The sequence below is a fragment of the Tigriopus californicus genome, chromosome 11, assembly GCF_007210705.1.
Source record: "Tigriopus californicus strain San Diego chromosome 11, Tcal_SD_v2.1, whole genome shotgun sequence".
Lineage (NCBI taxonomy): Eukaryota > Metazoa > Arthropoda > Copepoda > Harpacticoida > Harpacticidae > Tigriopus > Tigriopus californicus.
The window spans coordinates 2,394,630-2,401,219 of record NC_081450.1 but is presented as its reverse complement, the minus strand read 5'-3'; the positions used below and the strand labels follow the sequence as shown (position 1 = coordinate 2,401,219).

The 6,590-nt window shown below is 42.8% G+C and overlaps 2 pseudogenes; one reads left to right on the top strand and one right to left on the bottom strand.

Annotated features, from left to right (window-relative positions):
* Positions 1–2,399: 2,399 nt before the first annotated feature.
* LOC131891081 (histone H2A-like) lies at positions 2,400–3,245 on the bottom strand (annotated as a pseudogene).
* Positions 3,246–4,134: 889 nt separating this feature from the next.
* Positions 4,135–4,741, top strand: LOC131891082 (histone H2B.3-like; annotated as a pseudogene).
* The last annotated feature ends 1,849 nt before the right edge of the window (positions 4,742–6,590 follow it).

Sequence of the window (6,590 nt, the reverse complement as noted above, 5' to 3'; positions counted from 1 at the left end):
GATTTTGATCTTGAACTCATTGAAGCCCATTTTGTTGCATTTTGCCCAACACACCACCTGGTCAGTTGCAAGTTGTAGCCGCTTATGGTCTTGTTCAGTTTCTATAACACCAAAGATTTTGGTGTCATCAGCAAATTTCAGCACTCTAAATGGTTCACTAACTGTCAGATCCTCGACAAAGATTGGAAAAAGCAAAGGGCCCAAGACACTGCCTTGTGGTATGCCGGTATGTGTGTTTTCCCAACCAGATAAAAAACAATTCAAGGCAACCCTCTGGCGCCGGTCCTTGAACCATTGGTCAATCCACATCACAACGCGTTCACTAATGTCACATTTCATGATTTTTTTCAATGAGAATCTGATGATTAACACCATCAAAGGCTTTGGAGAGGTCCAAATAGATTGTATCCATTGGTTTGCCTTCGTCCGACGCTTGAGTGATAAATTCGTGGTGGTCAATTAGATTCGTCTGACAAGATTTCCCTTTGCGAAATCCGTGCTGGGAGTCCGAAATGAAACCTCTCACTTCGAGGTGCTCCACCATGTGATCCATCAGAATTGATTCCATAATTTTGCACACAGAGGAAGTAAGCGAGATGGGCCTATACCAGTTGTTCATGAGTCTCTTATCTTTCCCTTTGTGAAGTGGATAAACATTGGCAACCTTCCAATCGTCTGGAATATTTCCTGTCGCCTGAGATAAGTTGAACAAAGTTGATAAGGGTTTGCCTATGGACGTTCCCAACCTTTTGAGAAGTAAGGTTGTAATTCCATCTGGTCCGGGGGCTCCCGTTTTCCTCTTTCTCAGTATTTTCTTTGTGATCATGGCCGACGTAAAAACGACACCATTGGTATCCATCCCCTTCGAAAAATGAGTGTTCATGTAGGAAACCCCTTGACGACCAACCTGATTAGCAAAGTGATTATTTAGCATGTCTGCCATGATCCGTTCATCTCCTTGTGTCTTTCCTTATTGATCTACCAAAGGTCCCACACGGTCTGTTGATCCACTATTGTTCCGCATATATGCATAAAAGGATCTCAAGTTTTCGCCTTTCGAGAGGCCTTCTTCGAATTTCAATTTAGCTTCTCTAACACTAGCCCTCACCCTAGAGTTCACTTTTTTGTATTCTATCCTGAGAGCTGGATTTCCCGTGGCACATAGTGATTTCCATAAATGCGCCTTGCGTCGAATTTCTTGTAGTAGGGGAGGCTGGAGCCAGAGCGGCCCGGTTTTCTTGCGCCGAGGTCTCTTGGGGATATACGCCTCACAACCAATTTTGAGTGCTTCTTTCACTTCCGACCAATATTGTTCCACCGTCGTCCCAATTACGGGGTGATTCCAATCCGTCCGATCGAGAAAGAATCGAAATGATCTGAAATCAGCCTTGGAGTAGTTTAAAACTGTTTCTGCTGTCCTTTGGAAGGATGGCTCGGAAACCACACCAACTTGAATCGGGAAGTGGTCACTCATTTTCAAGTCCATACGCACACTGACGTGCTCGATCCTTCTTTGGTCGTTTGTAAACAAAAGCTAAAACATTCCCAGCTTCGTGCGTTGTAGCGTTTATGAGTGGCATCAACGATGTCTTGTAGTACGTGGCATCCACGAAGTTCCAGTCATTTTGTCCAGGGGAATAGCCCGTCGCCCAATCAACTTTTGGGTGATTGAAATCTCCGACCACAACACTCGTTCTTGTTAAAGCAGAAAGAAAGCTATTCAATTGTTGTCTACCAGCATCTTCTGCGTTTGGGGATGGGTAGCAACAAAATATATCAAGAGTTCCAATCCGAACACCACAGACCTCGGGCACTGAAGTGACAACTTCCATTGTTGGAAAATCACGCGAAAAAATCAGTACTCCGCCTCCCCTTCCCTTGTAAGTATCCATTCTATCTCGATGGGCGGCTTTCTTGTATCCACATTGAGCAATTTCTGTGTTTGATATATTAGCTCTGGAATACCGCAAAATCAGGGTTTTTTGTTGGTAGTTAAAGTCAGATTGGCAGAAACAACAAGTGTAAAGATCGGAAATTTAACGCAGTTCCCCCTCTTAATATCTCGACGTGCTCTTTTGAGCAAGTGAGGTTCGAGTGCGAAGTGTTCGTTGATTCAGTTGATTCATCTGACTCAGATTCATACATACCATTCGCCATTTAAGATCTGAGGCCCAAGATGTTTGTGAATTATTTTTTTTCCCATCTTGTCCTTGCTTTACGTCGCAATTAACAAACAGATATGGATGAAAAATCTAGGGATTGGCACCAGGAAATATGCTTGGATTTGGAATTAAAAAAAACAAAAAACTATCTGATCCAAGCTCTAAAAGTTTGCAACCCAACAATCTGTAGTGATTCAAGAATTTTTCGAAATTTGTAGTGGTTGAAACAATGAGTTTTAGGTTAAAACTGTGTGGTGTTGTTGCCTCATGTAAAATGCCTGTTTGTATCCACTCGATGAGTAAGCGTATCATATACCATATTTGGCCACAAATTTCATGCTATGGCGTTTGAAAATAGTGACTTCACGATCACAAAATGATGTTTAAATGTCTTAAGTGAGGGTTTGTAGTCATTGGCATTGTCAATAGACTTTGTTTTCTTCAGCTGATCAAAGTGTCGAATATGTCCTAACAGTCCTAATGCTTTGTCAATCATGAAAGAATAAGTTGTTGGCCCTGAAAAGGGCCTTTCGGAAGTGAGCGATGGAATTGATGTTTAAGCCTTCTTTTCGGTCTTCTGGGGAGGAGAACGGCTTGAATGTTGGGGAGCACACCTCCTTGAGCAATGGTCACACCAGACAAGAGCTTGTTCAACTCTTCGTCGTTGCGGATGGCCAATTGCAAGTGACGGGGATAATACGGGTCTTCTTGTTGTCACGGGCAGCGTTTCCAGCCACTCGAGGACCTCAGCTGCCAAGTACTCCATGACAGCGGCCAAGTACACGGGAGCACCGGCTCCCACTCGCTCGGCATAATTTCCCTTGCGGAGGAGACGATGGATTCGACCAACTGGGAACTGGAGCCCAGCACGGTTGGAGCGGCTCTTGGCTTCCCTTTAACTTTGCCTCCTTTTCCTCGTCCGGACATGGTTGAGAGTAATGGATTTGGTATGGGTAATGTGGGTGTCAGTACAGCTAGAAGGGAATCTGCCTGAATTTATAGCCAAATGGGGCTTCCAAAGCCTTTTCTTGACGTCTATTCGTTGCTTTAACAACCAATCACTTGCCCTTCAACTACATTAAATAGATTATTGCAAAGAGAGATAGGAAGTTGCTACAGTGTTGCTGCTTGAAATCTATTCGATTAAGTCATATTTTTTCGGCTTAACCTGTTCTTACCTGTCCGAATCTGAAATAACTTGCTTTAGAGTTTTAGCGCCACAGTGATAGTTTGTATGCTACGGCCGATGGGCAAAGTACGGGATGCTTATGAATGTTTGGTAATGTCCATGGCGAAGGACCTTGGACGTCAGATGGATTCTTTTGTAGAATCAAGCCCGTATCTCGATGGCTTTCTGTTCGAGTAAATGCGTGATACGTTCTCTAATAAACAAATGATTCATTTGCTGACACCTTGGTTCCATGATAGTTTTTATTTTTCATTGGAAGAAGAGTTATTTTTCTCCAAAAGTTTGGAAATTCTTACGCTTACGCAATATCCGAGAACTTGATAACTTATAAACATTAGACTATCCGATTACTTTTATTTTTGCTCCCAAAAACCTCTCAAAAGCCCCCTTATTTAAGGATATTGCCCTCGCTTATCCGAATTCTGTAAGACTCTAAACCCAAAATTTGAGCTGCTCGGAACTCACTGCGGGATGGTGGCACAACAGTTGTTATGAATGAAGCCAATCAATTCGCGTTTAATCACCTACATTTCAGTATTTGAACGAACATATTAGCGAGTTAGTATCGCCGCAAAGGATAGCAATTGATGGCACAATGAAAATCAAAGGCGGAAGCCTTTTGAGTCGAAAATGTAAAATACCATCATCTGAATTGGTAACTGGTCTCAACAGTAAGTTCTGTCCTCACTGTTTTGACACTCCCTGTCCGTTACGGCGACAAAGTAGAATAGCAGATTACAAAACAATTTCCTCTCCTTCTCTTGCTCGTGAGCAAAGCTTTAGTATTACTCAACCAACCGGTGTGAGGAACGGCTCTGAGAACATCGCTCGTCATATAAAAGCTGTGCTCGAGTTTGAATCATCATCAAACCTGTTTGAACTCACCATGCCTCCCAAAGTATCTGGAAAAGCTGCCAAGAAGGCCGGCAAAGCCCAAAAGAACATCTCCAAGGGCGACAAGAAGAAGAACCGCAAGCGCAAGGAGTCTTACGCTATCTACATCTACAAGGTGTTGAAGCAAGTCCATCCCGACACTGGCATCTCTTCTAAGGCCATGTCCATCATGAACTCGTTCGTGAATGACAAATTTCCCGAGGAGTATTGCCTCTGAGGCTTCCCGCCTGGCTCACTACAACAAGCGGTCGACCATCACCTCCCGGAGATCCAAACTGCAGTGCGGACTCCTCTTGCCCGGAGAGTTGGCCAAGCATGCTGTCTCTGGAGAACCAAAGCCGTTACCAAATACACCTCCTCCAAATGAACATCATCTTAGGAGTGTGGTTCAAGAACCCAAAAGGCCTTTTTCAAGGCACCAAATACCTATTCGTTGTTGGAGGTTAAAGCATCTACTGTCCAATGTGAACCGGGTTGGTACGCTTCCCCCCAGGTGTCAAAGATTCGAATTATTGTTAAAGAATTGGTGTTACGAATGGTTAGGACAGATTCCTTGCCTAAGTTCTTAATGATGGGAAAACTAATCTGATATGTGCAATGACACTAATCATCGGAGCTGTACAAGGGCCTTGTGATTGTGGGCTTGGGCGCCCGTCAACAATCAGTTTGCCATTCAAAGGACCTCCAATTCAAAAAAATTAAATCACAAACAGCGCAACTCTGGGACTGTTGGTCATGTCATAGCGTGAAAATATAAATCAAATATGGTGATTAAACATTATACAGACTGTTTATCAAAAGAAAGCTGTCAATGGTAGATCAATAAAATAACGATATCACCGCGAATATATGACTAGAACTGGTTCAGTGCGCATAAAAAAGTGAATAGCAGACAGTACAAACACATTTAGGTTAAGGCAAGAGATGAATGCTTGTTGATTGCGAGAGAGGCATTTTAATCTCTTTCCCAAACGGGTCAGAATTGAAGAGTAGAAATTGTACATAACTTATTCATCATTAAAATATGTCAACTATTCATCCAATATGGTGGCTGAACGGGCTAATTATTAATGATCCCTTACGAAAAGGGCCTACCTTCAAAAGGGTTCAGAGGAAATATGTTTGACCCTCTTCTATGAAGTTGTCTTTGCATAAAGCCATTCATCCATTTGGGGTGGATTGAATTTCAAGGCTTAAACCATGTTTTTCTCCTCAAGATGTTGTGATTCTTCCGGTTTTTAGGTGCTGTTTCCTATTTCCAGGAAGTTGAAGTGGGTCAGTCATTTGATATGACTCATTTCTTTCCTGATTTCAAGCCAAATGCGACGATTGATTGGTCCATCGGCTTCTGAGGTACGGACACGAGTCAACATCAAAATGTATAAATAGCACGGTAGCAGATCAATTGGAATGGTCAGTACAAGTGATATAGGGTGCCCGCTGGACGTCAGGCAGTAAAGTTCGTAGAACGAACGGTGAAGTGAAGTGGCAGAATATTCGTGTGTATGGGTTGACCAAGAAAGGAAGGACGATTTGCCATGTTGACCCAAGTTCTCATTGGGTTTTTGGTGTGCTTGATGATTGTGCTTGAAAGCCCTCTCAGGGCCATTTACAATTTGCAGAAGGATTTGCTTTTATCTACAAGGGTAAGTGTTGGTGGCCCTGAAAAGGGCCGAATGTTTCAAATCTTGGTATTTGCGATCTTGCGCAATCTCTCTCAGCATGTTGGTGTAGCCACCAGAGCGAATAGCGTTCTTAACTTGGTTTTTTCCAATGACCCTGATCTGGTCCAGTATGTCCATGTGACACTTAGTAATCTGTCAGATCATCATGCTCTCGAGATAGGGTCGACCATTACTCAAAAGCCGGCGTGCTCTAGAGTAAGACCGGCCAAAAAGGTCGGTCTGGCTAAGTTCAAATTCAAAGATGAACATTGGCCGTTGATTATAGAAAGGTTAGGGGAGCTTGATCTTATTTCAATGCTGAAAAAGGAATCGTCTATTGATGAAGCCTTAGACAAAATGGTTCTAGTTTTTGAGAACATCTGTTCCACTCTAGCAATCTCTGAATGTGTTGTGCAAGGCGGGGCAGAGTCTAAAATTCCGAAGTATATGTTAATTGTTAAAATTGTTATAATTGTTTAAAAGGAGTTGCAAGTTATCAAAAAGCCTCCAGAGCATTTTGAATCCAGTAGTTGTGGCTAGCCTTCAAAGAAAGTTGGATTTAATCCAGGGTAGAATTAAGGCCTCCATTGAGACCGATCAGTTGAAAAAGGAAAGTAGAGTTGTTCAAGCGGTGAGGTCGAATCCGAAGGCGTTTTTCTCTTATGCAAACTCTAAGAGAAA